Below are 17738 nucleotides of genomic sequence, written 5' to 3'. Positions count from 1 at the left end.
GAGGGCTCCTGATTACATACCTCTCCTGCTGCTGCTGCTGCTGCTGGCTGTCCAGCAGCAGACTGAAGGTGGCTGCTGCTGTGCACAGGTATATAAAGGCTCAGAGCCTATTATGACACGCGCAGCCAGCGTTCCATTGCCACATTCCATCTACTGCAGGCAGGATACCTGGCTGGCTGAATGTCGCTGAGAAGCTCACAGAGACCGCCATAAGCAACAGTTTAACAGAATGCCACAGACTAATCAACCAAACTTTTTGGGTTGGGTTCTCTTTTATAGTCTGCAGGCATTAAATGAAAGAAGTCAGTGTTCCAGCAGAAGGAGACAACGTTTCAGAAAAGGCATTGTAGCAAACCAAAAAAGAAATTTTAAGCGCAGCAGAGTAACCAGCGCACATACCTGTTAGCTCAGGTGAGTTTAAAAGGCTGCTGTTGATAACAAGGGCATTTGCTAAATAGATGGTGTGTGTGCAACAATATACTGAAAGGTCAATTATATTGTGCAGCTTATCTCACCACCTGTAGTTATTTAGGTGAAAGCTCCAAAATGCTTGCCTAATATGTCTGTTTATCCAAAAGGAAGTAAAAAGGGAGAGCTAGAAAGATAGCATTGCATCACATTACATGGCAATGCAATGCACAGTTGCTGAAGTTGAACCAAAATGAGCTTGTAATCTGGCTTCTGCAACTTTGAACATGAAAAATCCAATGAGGAGAAGAAAAGCAAAGCCAAAGAGTCCATCCCAAAATCCGACAAACAAGCAAAATGAACAAAAAACATTGAATTCAATTCTTTCTGATTTTAGAAACTGCATTAAAGAAGGGGTGCACCGGTCCTGGAGATACTGCAATACCAGGTCAATGCGTGGAGTGGACAGAGCAAGCTCTTTTTCCATCTCCCTGTTCTAAAAATCCATTTAATATATGGTCCCCAGATAGGGGACGTATCAGATATTAAACTGATAAGAACAGATACTACACTTGATCTTAGCCAAAAGGCCGAGAAGCGATAACCAGAATTGGTTTCAAACTACGGAGCCACCCAAGGATCCTGAAAAGTCCATTTGTGGAGATGAGCTCCTGGACTCCCGTTAAGAAGACATGTTGTCAACCTCTAGATCCCTTACATGCCTGCACTTTTCGGCTTGCTGCTGCTGCAATCCACGCGTTTTAGATCTGCATAACTCCACCTCTTTAAACACAGCACCTTCACCCCCTGCTGTTCCCACCCGCCTCAACACCGTTGGAAGGGAGGAGAACCAATTAAGGCGGGGGGTGGGGTGGAACGAGCAGCTGTCTACCCTTAGCAGGAGGGCTCCTGATTACATACCTCTCCTGCTGCTGCTGCTGCTGCTGGCTGTCCAGCAGCAGACTGAAGGTGGCTGCTGCTGTGCACAGGTATATAAAGGCTCAGAGCCTATTATGACACGCGCAGCCAGCGTTCCATTGCCACATTCCATCTACTGCAGGCAGGATACCTGGCTGGCTGAATGTCGCTGAGAAGCTCACAGAGACCGCCATAAGCAACAGTTTAACAGAATGCCACAGACTAATCAACCAAACTTTTTGGGTTGGGTTCTCTTTTATAGTCTGCAGGCATTAAATGAAAGAAGTCAGTGTTCCAGCAGAAGGAGACAACGTTTCAGAAAAGGCATTGTAGCAAACCAAAAAAGAAATTTTAAGCGCAGCAGAGTAACCAGCGCACATACCTGTTAGCTCAGGTGAGTTTAAAAGGCTGCTGTTGATAACAAGGGCATTTGCTAAATAGATGGTGTGTGTGCAACAATATACTGAAAGGTCAATTATATTGTGCAGCTTATCTCACCACCTGTAGTTATTTAGGTGAAAGCTCCAAAATGCTTGCCTAATATGTCTGTTTATCCAAAAGGAAGTAAAAAGGGAGAGCTAGAAAGATAGCATTGCATCACATTACATGGCAATGCAATGCACAGTTGCTGAAGTTGAACCAAAATGAGCTTGTAATCTGGCTTCTGCAACTTTGAACATGAAAAATCCAATGAGGAGAAGAAAAGCAAAGCCAAAGAGTCCATCCCAAAATCCGACAAACAAGCAAAATGAACAAAAAACATTGAATTCAATTCTTTCTGATTTTAGAAACTGCATTAAAGAAGGGGTGCACCGGTCCTGGAGATACTGCAATACCAGGTCAATGCGTGGAGTGGACAGAGCAAGCTCTTTTTCCATCTCCCTGTTCTAAAAATCCATTTAATATATGGTCCCCAGATAGGGGACGTATCAGATATTAAACTGATAAGAACAGATTTTTTGATTGAATATATCTTTTATTAGCACAAAAAATAAGTTAACAGACAGTGTACAGTGCCGCAGCCCAGTACACACAGAATTCTACATCATATTTACATAGCATGAGGATACGACGCACTAACTAGACACATCACACCCCTATGCTACACAAAACACTCAATCTGAAAGAAAAAGCATGTCAATTAATACAGTACGACGAACCGTGATAAGGGATGGGGATTGGGAAAAAGGGGATGGGGAGGGGAAAATCACAGGCCCGAAGCTTTATTGAAAGACAAGACACATAAGGGGAGAGGGGGAGGAGGGGTTTAGTCCTCGTCCTCGTCCTCCGGACCGTCCATGATGGAATAGTCTCTGAGCAGGCTGTGGATCAGCCTGCGGCAGTCCTGGATGGACATCCTCTCCCTCCTCAAGATGAGCCGGTTCCTGGCGACCCAAACGGCATCCTTGAAGCAGTTCATAAGGCGCCAAGCCTCCTGGATGGCTCCGACGGTATGAACCCCAGGGAAGAGTCCGTAAAGCACAGAATGGTGCGATAGGCTCGCCCTGGGGACAGAGTTCCTCAGGTCGTCCTCAAGTGCAGTCAATAGGCGCTGTGCAAATCCGCAGTCCCAAAAAGTGTGCAAAGATGTTTCCTCCACGAAGGGGCACCTTGGGCAGTACCGGGTCTTGCACAGGTTCCGGGCATGCATGAATGACCGGACGGGCAGTCCGCCCTGAATCGCCATCCACGACAAGTCCTTGTGCCCGTTGGTCAGCCTGTCAGACGACACATTTGTCCACACAGTCTCCAGCGTGTCCTGGTGAAGTCCTGTGATGTTCTCCACGTCATCCTTGGCTCTGATTAGCTTGTGGATAGTTTTGGGCTTCCACAAGTCGGGCTTGAGTCCCTCCAGTTGATGCTCCCCCACAAATCGAACGACGTCTCCGTAGAACCATGGCGTCGTCCAGTTGTAGGGGAAGGAGCTGTCCCACTTGTCCCAGCCGAGTCGCCTCCAAAGAGGAAGCAGGAAGAAGCGAGACATGGACCTGCCCGCGGAGCCATTCTTGACTTGCAAAGTCTGGCGGACACAATCACACACAAAAGAGGATCGCAGGAGGGTGGGGATATCTGGAACGCCCTTCCCACCCTTGCGAGGCTCCTTGTACATGACGGCCCGCCTGACTCTGTCCATCTTGGATCCCCAGACAAAGTGAAACACTGTCCTGGTAATGGCCCTGCACACAGTGACGTGTGGGGGCCAGGCCTGCGCCGTGTACTGCAAGACGGGCAGGACCTCATTACGCAGGACGAGTGCCTTACCCTCACAAGTGAGGTGTCTGAGGCTCCAGAGTCCGATCCGTTGCTTCACCTTGGCCAAGCGTTCTTGCCAGGACTTGAGGGCCGCTCCTTCCTTCCCGAACCAGACTCCCAGCACCTTGAGGAAATCCGGTTGAATGTTGAAGGGGAAGGGGGCGGAGGAGGCCGGCTGCCAATCCCCGAAGAGCATGGCTTCCGACTTCCTGCAGTTGACTTTGGCCCCTGAAGCCCGGCCGAACCTCTCACACGTCTGGACGAGGGCGTCGACTGAACCACGATCAGCGCAGAAGACGGTGACGTCGTCCATGTAGAGCGAGCACTTGACCTCGTGTCGTCCCGGACCCGGTGCGGTGATCCCTCTGATCTCTCCATTCTGCCGGATAGCCTCTGCGAAGAGTTCTATAACACAAACAAAAAGAAGAGGTGATAGAGGGCAGCCTTGTCTGACCCCAGAGAGGACAGGGAAGGGGTCAGTCTTCCAGCCGTTCACCAACACCGAGCTGTGGATATCAAAATACATCAGACGGACATACGAACAAAACATGTTACCCAAACCTAACCGGTGCAGAGCTCGGCCCATGAACTCGTGGGAAACCCGGTCGAAGGCCTTCTCCTGATCCAAGGAGACCAGGGCCGCGTGTGCGCGGCGGACCTTGATGTACTCGACCGTGTCCCGCACGAGAGCGAGGCTGTCTGCGATGCGACGTCCAGGGATGCCGCAGGTCTGGTCCGGGTGGATGATCCGTCCGATGACCGTCTTAAGTCGTGTCGCCATCGTCTTGGCCAGGATCTTGTAGTCCACGTTGAGCAGAGTGATGGGACGCCAATTCCTCAGGTCGCACCTCTCTCCCTTCCGCTTGTACAGGATCATGACCATTCCTTCCCTCAAAGATGGAGGCATTCTACCCTCCACCACCATCTCCTCGTACAGGTCCAACAGGTCCGGACAGATGAGGTCTCCCAGCGCTACATAGAGCTCCGCTGGAAGACCATCACTGCCCGGGGTCCTGCCGGTCCTAAAGGATTTAGCGGCAGAGAGCAATTCGCCCACCATCAGAGGTTTGTCCAAGGCTGCCGTGCCTGTAGGATCAAGATGGTTAGTGATACCTGACAGGAACTTATCAGCAGCGTCGGGGTCGGTAGTCTTGTGGGAGTAGAGTTCGCTGTAGAAGTCGCTGACGACCCTCATCACGTCCTCCTTCCCACGTCGCATGTTTCTGCTCTCGTCTCGCAGCTCGTTCAGGGGCGTGTGACCGGCATGAAGTTTCCTGAAAAAGAATGAGTTACATTTCTCACCCTTCTCCAGATTCTCCACTTTGGAACGGAAGATGATTCGCTTGGACTCCTCCTCAAAGTGCCTTTTCAGGCTCTTCTTGGTCTCCTCCAGCTCCTCCCTCACGTCCCAGCCGCAGTGAAGAAGGTCCTGCAGCGACCGCAGCTCGCGCTGCAGCCCTCTGAAGTCCCTCCTCTTCTCACACTCCTGTTGTCGACCCTTGGCCTGAAAGAAACAGCGAAACTCAAGTTTAACATATTCCCACCAATCAGAGACTGTTTGGAAGCTACCCTTGTAGGACTGCCACATTGCGTAGGCTGCTCTCAGCTCCTCCACGACTTCATCCTGAGCCAGCAGAGCACAATTCAGCTTCCAGGAGCCGGGGCCGGACGGAAAACCGTCGCCGAGGACACCTTGTAAGTGAATGGCTCTGTGGTCGGAGAAGAAGCAGGAGACCATCGAGTGCCTACTCTGCCTGACTGCCCGAGAGGTGAACACAAAGTCAATCCTGGAGCGGAGTGAGCCATCGGGTCGGCTCCACGAATAGTTCGTGGAGCCTCTCCCCATGGAGCCCACCACGTCCTGAAGAGAGGCCTCGGTTACCATCTCGATGAGCAGCTTGGACGTGATGTCCAACTTGGCAGATGTGCCAGAACTACGACCGTCCTCCTCGATGGGGCAGTTGAAATCCCCGGCCATCACTAAGGTCCTGGTGGTGGCAAGCTGAAGCCGCAGGGTCTGGAAAAGCTCCAAACGCTCATTCTTCAGTGGGGACGCATACACGTTGATGAACCTGACAGGTTCTCCCGCCCAGTTGCCATCTACAACAAGAGCCCTGCCGCAGATGAGCTCCTGGATGGACTCAAGCGTGAATGCGCCCCCCCTGATCAGAATTGCGACCCCCGCAGACTTGCAGTCACCCCCACCGGACCAGTAGGATGGACCGTGGGACCACTCCCTGGCCAGATGTTTGAAGGACCTAGAGGAGGGAAGGGAACATTCCTGCAACATATAAACATCACACAACTGGGAAGTAAGGAAGGCATAAATAGTCTGACGTCTGAACTTGTCCTTGATGCTCCTGACATTAATGGAAAATAAGTTAATATTAGCCATCATGTAGGGAAAAAAGAAAAAGTTAGCGCAGGCAATACACCTTAGTTACCACTCCAGTCGGGTGGTCCCTCGTCGGTGTTGACTGCTGGTGACGGGATCACCAGCAGGCCCTCTTCCTCCATCTGGTCAAGCAGCGCGGCCTCAATCTCGGCGACCACCAGTTCCTCCTCTTCTGGCTCGGCCACCAGGGTCTCAACCATGTGCTCCATCTCTTCTGGCTCAGGGAGGGTATCCTCCTTTTCGCCTACGAAATCCAGAATCTTCTTTTTGGAGGATTCAGTAGCAGGGCTGTCCTCCACCTTCCTCTTTCCCCGGGTTGGAACTGGGGAGACAAGAAGGGGAAAATCCTCCTCGGAATAGATAGCGGCGGGTGGAGGAAAGGTTAATTCCACCGCTACCATGGTCTGGGGAGGGAGAGTGGCTGCCGGGGCAGGGGAAAGGACACCTGCTGAGGAGTAGGGGAAGGAGGAAGAGGAAGTGGAATCCTCAGCAGGGGTGGCCGGGGTGGGGGGGGATTGGACGGGGGTGGCAGGGGGAGGGATCGAGAGAGGGGTGACAGAACTCTTACCCTCCTTTGACTTTTTCTTCTGCTTCGGAGCTGCTGGGACCGTCGCTGGGGCTTTGGCCACCGACTCCTTGACCGCCTTGGCCTTGGTCGTCTCGGCCTTGGCCGCTGGGGCCTTGGTCGTCGCGTCCTTGACCTTCACAGGCCTGGTCGTCGGGGCCTTGTCCTCCGTAGCTGGGGTCGTCGCAACCACCGATGCCCAGGATCTCTCACGCCTGGGGCAATCCTTGTACAGATGAGCCGCCAGCCCACACAGGTTGCAGGACGTCTTCTTCGGGCAGTCCTTCGAGCTGTGTCCCGTCACTCGACAAATCCTGCAGGCATCCTCCTTGCAGTCCTTCATCTCGTGGCCGTTCTTGCCGCATCTCCTGCAGTTCCGCGGCATGTCCGGGTAATAGATGAGGCCGTAGGAGTTGCCCAGGGAGAATGTCGGGGGCAGGTGCCGAAGTCCGTCTGAGTACGCCAGGTCCCTGTGAAGTCTAACGGTCACCGACCACTTACCTGTCCAGAAGCCGAGTCCATTCAGGATGTGAGAGGGTTCCTTCACAACCAAACAGAAGCGTCTCAGGAAGGTACAGATGTCTTGGCCTGGGGTGTGCAGGTTGCGCATGGAGACCGTGATCCTCCTTTCATCCCTCTGGATAGGGCAGCTACCTGTAAAGGCAGAGAAGGAATTATCCGGTCCTTTTGCGCTTACCATTTCCCAGAACCTCCTGCAGGTGTTCACAGTGGCGAAGGTGACGAAGAAGATCCCCGTCAAGAAGGTCTGGATGCTGAGGGTGTCCGACCTGGAGAAGCCTCGATCCAGCAGCATCTTCTGGCAGAACACGTCCGAGGACATGTCCGGCACCCTCTCATCCACTTCCTTCAGCTTCAGGGCCACCGTCTGCCGCATCCATGGCTCCAGGGCTGGAGCTTCGTGGCGGGGCTTCTGGGGTCCCTTCTGCTGGCCAGTCGTGGAGGCAGAGTCCTTGGGGTCAGAATCGGCTCCTGGCTGGGCCCTCCTGGCTGTCCCCAGCTCCAGGCTCTTCTTTTCGGCCTTCCTCGCAGCGCTTGCCATGGCTTTCCTCCTGCAGTTACTTCTTGGAGCTGGATCTGGAACTCTTCCCGGAATGGGTGGAGCTATGCAGATTCTTCTCCCGTCGTGTTCTGGACAAATTCCCCGAAAGGTCTTTGTCTCGATGATTTTCTTCCTCGAAGATTCCACAGGACAGCCCGATTCTTCTCCGAGTCTTCGTCTTCTTCTGGATTCTTTAGAGCTTCTTCCTCCCACCGATATCCGCCTTCGTTCTCTGATGTCAGCTGGGCTCCGAAGCTCTTCTCCTTCCGAGTTCGATCGCTCTCGTCAAGTGTAGATCGTAGCTCTTGTGTTCTTAAAAGAACAGATACTACACTTGATCTTAGCCAAAAGGCCGAGAAGCGATAACCAGAATTGGTTTCAAACTACGGAGCCACCCAAGGATCCTGAAAAGTCCATTTGTGGAGATGAGCTCCTGGACTCCCGTTAAGAAGACATGTTGTCAACCTCTAGATCCCTTACATGCCTGCACTTTTCGGCTTGCTGCTGCTGCAATCCACGCGTTTTAGATCTGCATAACTCCACCTCTTTAAACACAGCACCTTCACCCCCTGCTGTTCCCACCCGCCTCAACACCGTTGGAAGGGAGGAGAACCAATTAAGGCGGGGGGTGGGGTGGAACGAGCAGCTGTCTACCCTTAGCAGGAGGGCTCCTGATTACATACCTCTCCTGCTGCTGCTGCTGCTGCTGGCTGTCCAGCAGCAGACTGAAGGTGGCTGCTGCTGTGCACAGGTATATAAAGGCTCAGAGCCTATTATGACACGCGCAGCCAGCGTTCCATTGCCACATTCCATCTACTGCAGGCAGGATACCTGGCTGGCTGAATGTCGCTGAGAAGCTCACAGAGACCGCCATAAGCAACAGTTTAACAGAATGCCACAGACTAATCAACCAAACTTTTTGGGTTGGGTTCTCTTTTATAGTCTGCAGGCATTAAATGAAAGAAGTCAGTGTTCCAGCAGAAGGAGACAACGTTTCAGAAAAGGCATTGTAGCAAACCAAAAAAGAAATTTTAAGCGCAGCAGAGTAACCAGCGCACATACCTGTTAGCTCAGGTGAGTTTAAAAGGCTGCTGTTGATAACAAGGGCATTTGCTAAATAGATGGTGTGTGTGCAACAATATACTGAAAGGTCAATTATATTGTGCAGCTTATCTCACCACCTGTAGTTATTTAGGTGAAAGCTCCAAAATGCTTGCCTAATATGTCTGTTTATCCAAAAGGAAGTAAAAAGGGAGAGCTAGAAAGATAGCATTGCATCACATTACATGGCAATGCAATGCACAGTTGCTGAAGTTGAACCAAAATGAGCTTGTAATCTGGCTTCTGCAACTTTGAACATGAAAAATCCAATGAGGAGAAGAAAAGCAAAGCCAAAGAGTCCATCCCAAAATCCGACAAACAAGCAAAATGAACAAAAAACATTGAATTCAATTCTTTCTGATTTTAGAAACTGCATTAAAGAAGGGGTGCACCGGTCCTGGAGATACTGCAATACCAGGTCAATGCGTGGAGTGGACAGAGCAAGCTCTTTTTCCATCTCCCTGTTCTAAAAATCCATTTAATATATGGTCCCCAGATAGGGGACGTATCAGATATTAAACTGATAAGAACAGATACTACACTTGATCTTAGCCAAAAGGCCGAGAAGCGATAACCAGAATTGGTTTCAAACTACGGAGCCACCCAAGGATCCTGAAAAGTCCATTTGTGGAGATGAGCTCCTGGACTCCCGTTAAGAAGACATGTTGTCAACCTCTAGATCCCTTACATGCCTGCACTTTTCGGCTTGCTGCTGCTGCAATCCACGCGTTTTAGATCTGCATAACTCCACCTCTTTAAACACAGCACCTTCACCCCCTGCTGTTCCCACCCACCTCAACAACGTTGGAAGGGAGGAGAACCAATTAAGGCGGGGGGTGGGGTGGAACGAGCAGCTGTCTACCCTTAGCAGGAGGGCTCCTGATTACATACCTCTCCTGCTGCTGCTGCTGCTGCTGGCTGTCCAGCAGCAGACTGAAGGTGGCTGCTGCTGTGCACAGGTATATAAAGGCTCAGAGCCTATTATGACACGCGCAGCCAGCGTTCCATTGCCACATTCCATCTACTGCAGGCAGGATACCTGGCTGGCTGAATGTCGCTGAGAAGCTCACAGAGACCGCCATAAGCAACAGTTTAACAGAATGCCACAGACTAATCAACCAAACTTTTTGGGTTGGGTTCTCTTTTATAGTCTGCAGGCATTAAATGAAAGAAGTCAGTGTTCCAGCAGAAGGAGACAACGTTTCAGAAAAGGCATTGTAGCAAACCAAAAAAGAAATTTTAAGCGCAGCAGAGTAACCAGCGCACATACCTGTTAGCTCAGGTGAGTTTAAAAGGCTGCTGTTGATAACAAGGGCATTTGCTAAATAGATGGTGTGTGTGCAACAATATACTGAAAGGTCAATTATATTGTGCAGCTTATCTCACCACCTGTAGTTATTTAGGTGAAAGCTCCAAAATGCTTGCCTAATATGTCTGTTTATCCAAAAGGAAGTAAAAAGGGAGAGCTAGAAAGATAGCATTGCATCACATTACATGGCAATGCAATGCACAGTTGCTGAAGTTGAACCCAAATGAGCAATGTAATCTGGCTTCTGCAACTTTGAACATGAAAAATCCAATGAGGAGAAGAAAAGCAAAGCCAAAGAGTCCATCCCAAAATCCGACAAACAAGCAAAATGAACAAAAAACATTGAATTCAATTCTTTCTGATTTTAGAAACTGCATTAAAGAAGGGGTGCACCGGTCCTGGAGATACTGCAATACCAGGTCAATGCGTGGAGTGGACAGAGCAAGCTCTTTTTCCATCTCCCTGTTCTAAAAATCCATTTAATATATGGTCCCCAGATAGGGGACGTATCAGATATTAAACTGATAAGAACAGATACTACACTTGATCTTAGCCAAAAGGCCGAGAAGCGATAACCAGAATTGGTTTCAAACTACGGAGCCACCCAAGGATCCTGAAAAGTCCATTTGTGGAGATGAGCTCCTGGACTCCCGTTAAGAAGACATGTTGTCAACCTCTAGATCCCTTACATGCCTGCACTTTTCGGCTTGCTGCTGCTGCAATCCACGCGTTTTAGATCTGCATAACTCCACCTCTTTAAACACAGCACCTTCACCCCCTGCTGTTCCCACCCGCCTCAACACCGTTGGAAGGGAGGAGAACCAATTAAGGCGGGGGGTGGGGTGGAACGAGCAGCTGTCTACCCTTAGCAGGAGGGCTCCTGATTACATACCTCTCCTGCTGCTGCTGCTGCTGCTGGCTGTCCAGCAGCAGACTGAAGGTGGCTGCTGCTGTGCACAGGTATATAAAGGCTCAGAGCCTATTATGACACGCGCAGCCAGCGTTCCATTGCCACATTCCATCTACTGCAGGCAGGATACCTGGCTGGCTGAATGTCGCTGAGAAGCTCACAGAGACCGCCATAAGCAACAGTTTAACAGAATGCCACAGACTAATCAACCAAACTTTTTGGGTTGGGTTCTCTTTTATAGTCTGCAGGCATTAAATGAAAGAAGTCAGTGTTCCAGCAGAAGGAGACAACGTTTCAGAAAAGGCATTGTAGCAAACCAAAAAAGAAATTTTAAGCGCAGCAGAGTAACCAGCGCACATACCTGTTAGCTCAGGTGAGTTTAAAAGGCTGCTGTTGATAACAAGGGCATTTGCTAAATAGATGGTGTGTGTGCAACAATATACTGAAAGGTCAATTATATTGTGCAGCTTATCTCACCACCTGTAGTTATTTAGGTGAAAGCTCCAAAATGCTTGCCTAATATGTCTGTTTATCCAAAAGGAAGTAAAAAGGGAGAGCTAGAAAGATAGCATTGCATCACATTACATGGCAATGCAATGCACAGTTGCTGAAGTTGAACCAAAATGAGCTTGTAATCTGGCTTCTGCAACTTTGAACATGAAAAATCCAATGAGGAGAAGAAAAGCAAAGCCAAAGAGTCCATCCCAAAATCCGACAAACAAGCAAAATGAACAAAAAACATTGAATTCAATTCTTTCTGATTTTAGAAACTGCATTAAAGAAGGGGTGCACCGGTCCTGGAGATACTGCAATACCAGGTCAATGCGTGGAGTGGACAGAGCAAGCTCTTTTTCCATCTCCCTGTTCTAAAAATCCATTTAATATATGGTCCCCAGATAGGGGACGTATCAGATATTAAACTGATAAGAACAGATACTACACTTGATCTTAGCCAAAAGGCCGAGAAGCGATAACCAGAATTGGTTTCAAACTACGGAGCCACCCAAGGATCCTGAAAAGTCCATTTGTGGAGATGAGCTCCTGGACTCCCGTTAAGAAGACATGTTGTCAACCTCTAGATCCCTTACATGCCTGCACTTTTCGGCTTGCTGCTGCTGCAATCCACGCGTTTTAGATCTGCATAACTCCACCTCTTTAAACACAGCACCTTCACCCCCTGCTGTTCCCACCCGCCTCAACACCGTTGGAAGGGAGGAGAACCAATTAAGGCGGGGGGTGGGGTGGAACGAGCAGCTGTCTACCCTTAGCAGGAGGGCTCCTGATTACATACCTCTCCTGCTGCTGCTGCTGCTGCTGGCTGTCCAGCAGCAGACTGAAGGTGGCTGCTGCTGTGCACAGGTATATAAAGGCTCAGAGCCTATTATGACACGCGCAGCCAGCGTTCCATTGCCACATTCCATCTACTGCAGGCAGGATACCTGGCTGGCTGAATGTCGCTGAGAAGCTCACAGAGACCGCCATAAGCAACAGTTTAACAGAATGCCACAGACTAATCAACCAAACTTTTTGGGTTGGGTTCTCTTTTATAGTCTGCAGGCATTAAATGAAAGAAGTCAGTGTTCCAGCAGAAGGAGACAACGTTTCAGAAAAGGCATTGTAGCAAACCAAAAAAGAAATTTTAAGCGCAGCAGAGTAACCAGCGCACATACCTGTTAGCTCAGGTGAGTTTAAAAGGCTGCTGTTGATAACAAGGGCATTTGCTAAATAGATGGTGTGTGTGCAACAATATACTGAAAGGTCAATTATATTGTGCAGCTTATCTCACCACCTGTAGTTATTTAGGTGAAAGCTCCAAAATGCTTGCCTAATATGTCTGTTTATCCAAAAGGAAGTAAAAAGGGAGAGCTAGAAAGATAGCATTGCATCACATTACATGGCAATGCAATGCACAGTTGCTGAAGTTGAACCAAAATGAGCTTGTAATCTGGCTTCTGCAACTTTGAACATGAAAAATCCAATGAGGAGAAGAAAAGCAAAGCCAAAGAGTCCATCCCAAAATCCGACAAACAAGCAAAATGAACAAAAAACATTGAATTCAATTCTTTCTGATTTTAGAAACTGCATTAAAGAAGGGGTGCACCGGTCCTGGAGATACTGCAATACCAGGTCAATGCGTGGAGTGGACAGAGCAAGCTCTTTTTCCATCTCCCTGTTCTAAAAATCCATTTAATATATGGTCCCCAGATAGGGGACGTATCAGATATTAAACTGATAAGAACAGATCAGGTTTCAACATAATTTATTAAGTGCGTAAAAGATGGTTTACAATCAAAAACAACAACACAAACAGTACATTATTAAAACACAGAATTCCACCCATAAAAACCCCATATACGATTGGCATCCCTTCTCCCAATACATTTGACATCCCTCAAGTAATAAATATACATCTGGCTAAAAGCAATTTTAAGACAATCCTTCACAGAAATAGCATCACGTTTAAAAAGTAAAATATTGCGTGCCTTCCAAAGGGCGTCTTTAAAACAGTTAATCATACACCAACATATACAATACTGTTGAGGGGTCGGACATTTAAAAAGGCCATATAAAACATATTCATGGTTAAAATCTCTTAAACCGCAAGTCCATTTTAAAAGAATCCCAACTTTGTGCCAAAGTTCCTGTGCAAATGGGCAATTCCACATAAGGTGCAAGGTGGTTTCGTCATTAACACATGAGTCTCTGGGGCATTTGGCTCTGGCCACCAGGCCTCTCCTGTGTTGAAATTCTCTGGTGGGGAGGCACTGGTGGACCACCATCCATGCGATGTCCTTATGTCCATTTGCTAAGAATTTCCCGAAGACATTCTTCCAAACTTGCTTCGATCTCTCTTCTGAGAAATTTACTATGGGGGTCACATCTTCATTCCTCCTCAGAAAAGATAAAAGCTTCTTGCGGTCTTTAAAAATGTCCATATTAAAATCACCAAGGCTATAAAATCGAACAGTCTTTTCTAAGATTGCTTGGTGTTTGGGGGGGCATAGTAAAACAGGGGAATTCAACGACAACTTAAACCATCTTTTAAAAATCATCCCACAAGTATATTTTAAAAAATAACTTAGCGCACTATTACCATTAAAATGTTTGAAACAAAAGCAGAAATAATTTAAATACAAATAAATATGTAAGTCGGGGACATCCCTTCCGCCGTTCATTTTATTCTTCCTCATTATTTCTCGCCTTAATTTTTCCATTTTGGAGTTCCATAAAAACATAAAGATCATCCTAGTCATTTTTTTAATTAAAACATCAGAGGGGGGGTACACCATAGCTATATACAGTATGAGGGGTAACAACACTGATTTTATAATTAAAATTTTCCCCTCCATTGTTAGGGACCTCAAACCCCAAAATGATATTTTCTTTGACATTTTTTCTATGACATTCTCCCAGCTTTGAGTTCCCACATTCTCCTCGTTAAAAACAACTCCAAGAATTTTTACATTGTCTCGTTTTATAGTGAGCTGCGGGAGTTGGGCGGTGTCCCAGGATCCCAAAGTCAGACATTCAGATTTATTTAAATTAAGTTTAAACCCGGATGCCTGGGAAAAAAATTCAATGCGCAACACCGCCCTCCGGAGGGAAGCAGGGTCCACGCACACAACTGTCACGTCATCCATGTAGCCAAAGACTCTCACATCACTGCCACCTCCGCCTGGAACAGGAACCCCTCTAATCACTTTGTCTTTCCTTATTGCGCTCAGCAGGGGCTCCATGGCGCAGATGAACAGGATGGGCGACAAGGGGCATCCCTGCTTCACTCCGGACTCAAGGGGAACTCCATCTGTTAAAAAGCCATTAAGAGAAATTTGACTAAAACAATTTTTATATAAAATCTTAATACAATTTAAAAGCATATTAGGGATACCCATTCTTTTTAAAACTCTAAAAAGAAATCTATGAGAGACTCTATCGAAAGCTTTTTCAAAATCTAGGGCTAAAAGAGCTACATTTTGACCCCGGTCTCTGGAATACCAAATTACATCCCTTAATACGTTTAAAACCTCTGAAATACTTCTGCCTGGTACACTACAAACCTGCTTAGGCTGGATTAGTTTGGCAATGACACTCCTGAGCCGGTCTGCAACCACCTTAGCAAGTACCTTGTAATCAACATTTAGGAGAGTTATGGGTCTCCAATTCGCTAGAGTACTGCGGTCACCTTTTTTATATATCAAAGACACCACTCCTCTCCTCCACGAAAATGGCAACTGTTCAGAAATAAAAACTTCTTTAAAAAGCATAAAAAGGTCCTCTTTTAAAATGTCCCAAAAAGTAAGGTAAAATTCTACAGGTAGTCCGTCACACCCAGGTGCTTTACCCTTAGAGAAACTTTTAAAAACATAAAATAATTCCTCTAAAACAATATCGCGTTCTAAAAACTCCTGGTCTGTAAAATTTAACTTAAAATCGAGATCATTAAGAGCATCAGATAAAAAGGACTCATCTATACACTTTTTACTAAAAAGATGCTTATAAAAGTTAAAAGTAACATTCAACATTCCCTGCATAGATGTTTCACCCTCTAGATTTGTGATCACTTCTCTTTTATCCATGACTTTTTTGAAGAAGAAGCGAGAGCACTTCTCCCCCTCCTCCAAGTGCTGCACTCTAGAGTTAAAAATAATCTCTTTCCCCTTTGTGTCTATGCAGTTCTGAATTTCAGTTTTTAGGCTAGCAATATCATCTCCCACCTCCACCCCTAGCTCTTTGAATTTAAAAAGTGTTTGTAGTTTGGTGTTAAGATCACTAAAACATCTTTTTTTCTCTCTAGCTTTACGTCTCCCTGCTTTTATAAAAAACATTCTGACTTTTTTTTTCAAATTTTCCCACCAGGTTACCATAGGGGCATCAGAAGGTTTTTGTCGCCGCCAGGCTTGATAGGCTTTACCAAAGTCTTGTCGAATCAGAGGGTCCTCCAGCAGGTAAGTACTTAGACGCCAGAGGCCCCTGTTGACCCTCTGTTCATCCCGGTATTCTAGATGCACCTCCAAGCCCTTATGGTCAGAAAATATATTTGATGTTAAAACACATTTTACAGGGTTAAAATCATCTGATAGGAAAATAAAATCGATCCTGGAGGACACCCCTCTTCCGGACCACGTATAACCAGGGTCCGTCGGCAGGAGTGACCTCCACGCATCGCATAATTTAAAATCAGTTATAAAATCTTTCAATAGATGACATGACTTATCCAATTTGCGTAAAGGGTCACCCCCTGCTCGTTGTTCACTAGCACAAAGACAATTAAAATCACCCCCTACGACCAGGGGAGATGACCCAGTACAGTACAATGGCAATATCCCAAATAAATTAATTCTCTCTTGCTTATCAGGGGGAGCATAAATATTCATTACACGTAGGGTAAAACCATTAAATTTAAAATGCACTAAAACCACTCTGCCTGGTACTATTTCTGTGACAGCATTTATAGTAATATTTCTCCCACGACAGAGGAAGCCCACCCCCGCTGACTTGTTGTCATTGGAGCCAGACCAGATGGAGGGCCCCAGTCTCCAATCTGTCTTGATATCATTATAATTTAGTGCATGTTGTATCCCGCATTCCTGTAATAAACATATATCAAAGTCAGTGGTTTCTAAATACTTGAATAGAGCAGCCCTACGAACTGGGCTCTTTAATGACCTCACATTCAGTGAGACAAGTCTTATTGTGGGCATTCATAGGTCAGGGTGGTGGATCTTCCATGAGGACACCTGACTCAAAGCCCTGTATATCAAATTGCTCCAGGACATCCGGGCTAGAAGACCCAAACGACTCGATATTCTGTGAGCCGGCGGTTACCCCCTCGTAGGTCACGGTTCCCAGCCACATTCCAGGAGACGCTGGGGATTCGACATTCCGTCTCTTTTTCGGGGCAGACTCCACTAGGTCACTGGTGCAGTCCTCCTCTTCCTCCACCTCCTCCAGGGGGGGAGACTGGTCCATCAGGACAAGATCAGCAACACAGATTTCCTGATGTTCGCCACCTAGAAGCAAAGCCCCCTCATGTGGCTGGCTAATCGCCCTGGAAGATCCTGAGGCCATCGCTGCGTGGTCCCCTGTAGCCAACCGCACAGGGGCACCACCCTCCAGCCCAACAGGATCGGTATCGGGAACCATCGATACGGAGGATACCCTCCCAGAAGGAGGACCCCCCCGCTCCGGTCCATGCGAGGTCCGCCCATCGTTAAGGGACTTCGATGCAGGTGCCGCCCCAGAGGGGCCTCCGGCTCCCTGCTCCATCCCAGCCTTCTCGCCCTTCGAACCGCCCTCCGACGCCGGCCTGCCAGTGAAGACCGGTGGGCGCATCGGCTCAGCTTCAGAAGATGCAGCTTCTGCGTAGGTCCTGGTCCTGGTCCTGTTGGGGCATCCTCGGAACATGTGCCCCGCCTCACCGCAGAGATTACATTTCCTCCCAGCGGGACAGTCCTTCATTAAATGTCCGTAACAGCTGCAATTATTGCAGCGGTCTACTTTCCTGCCCGTGCAGGACGTTTGGGTATGACCCATTTGTCCACAGTTCCTGCAACATACTGGCATTCCAGGATAAAATAAGTAGCCTCTGCTCTTACCGATTACGAAGGTTGAGAGAGGGTGTAGCATTCCTCCCACTCCACTAAGGTCCCTCTTTAGACGGGCCATATACCTTCTCTTGCCGCACCAGAAGCCTACCGCGTTCTTCACAGTACCCAGGTATCTCAGATCATCACAATAGCGGGTAAGGTAGGTCGAGATGTCTGCAGCTTCCACAAAGGGGTTCGGGAAATGCACCACGATGGGGATCTCGTCATAAGC

At 48.0% G+C, this 17738-nt stretch overlaps 6 non-coding genes and 1 pseudogene across 6 annotated transcripts; all 7 read right to left on the bottom strand.

Moving 5' to 3' along the window:
- Positions 1-819: 819 nt before the first annotated feature.
- LOC141197159 (U2 spliceosomal RNA) lies at positions 820-1010 on the bottom strand. Its single transcript, XR_012269500.1, has one exon. It is a non-coding gene; the product is annotated as a U2 spliceosomal RNA (small nuclear RNA).
- A 1118-nt stretch (positions 1011-2128) lies between these two features.
- On the bottom strand, positions 2129-2321 carry LOC141197129 (U2 spliceosomal RNA). The gene has a single exon (XR_012269473.1). It is a non-coding gene; the product is annotated as a U2 spliceosomal RNA (small nuclear RNA).
- Positions 2322-7885: 5564 nt separating this feature from the next.
- Positions 7886-7963, bottom strand: LOC141197179 (U2 spliceosomal RNA; annotated as a pseudogene).
- A 1118-nt stretch (positions 7964-9081) lies between these two features.
- Positions 9082-9272, bottom strand: LOC141197148 (U2 spliceosomal RNA). Its single transcript, XR_012269491.1, has one exon. It is a non-coding gene; the product is annotated as a U2 spliceosomal RNA (small nuclear RNA).
- A 1119-nt stretch (positions 9273-10391) lies between these two features.
- LOC141197137 (U2 spliceosomal RNA) lies at positions 10392-10582 on the bottom strand. Its single transcript, XR_012269481.1, has one exon. It is a non-coding gene; the product is annotated as a U2 spliceosomal RNA (small nuclear RNA).
- Positions 10583-11700: 1118 nt separating this feature from the next.
- Positions 11701-11891, bottom strand: LOC141197126 (U2 spliceosomal RNA). The gene has a single exon (XR_012269471.1). It is a non-coding gene; the product is annotated as a U2 spliceosomal RNA (small nuclear RNA).
- Positions 11892-13009: 1118 nt separating this feature from the next.
- Positions 13010-13199, bottom strand: LOC141197147 (U2 spliceosomal RNA). Its single transcript, XR_012269490.1, has one exon. It is a non-coding gene; the product is annotated as a U2 spliceosomal RNA (small nuclear RNA).
- Between the last annotated feature and the right edge of the window lie 4539 nt (positions 13200-17738).

This window comes from Phyllobates terribilis, unplaced genomic scaffold (assembly GCF_046119375.1).
Source record: "Phyllobates terribilis strain yellow unplaced genomic scaffold, ASM4611937v1 Scaffold_79__1_contigs__length_6888602, whole genome shotgun sequence".
Taxonomy (NCBI): Eukaryota; Metazoa; Chordata; class Amphibia; order Anura; family Dendrobatidae; genus Phyllobates; species Phyllobates terribilis.
This window is presented reverse-complemented; position numbering and strand designations above follow the sequence as displayed.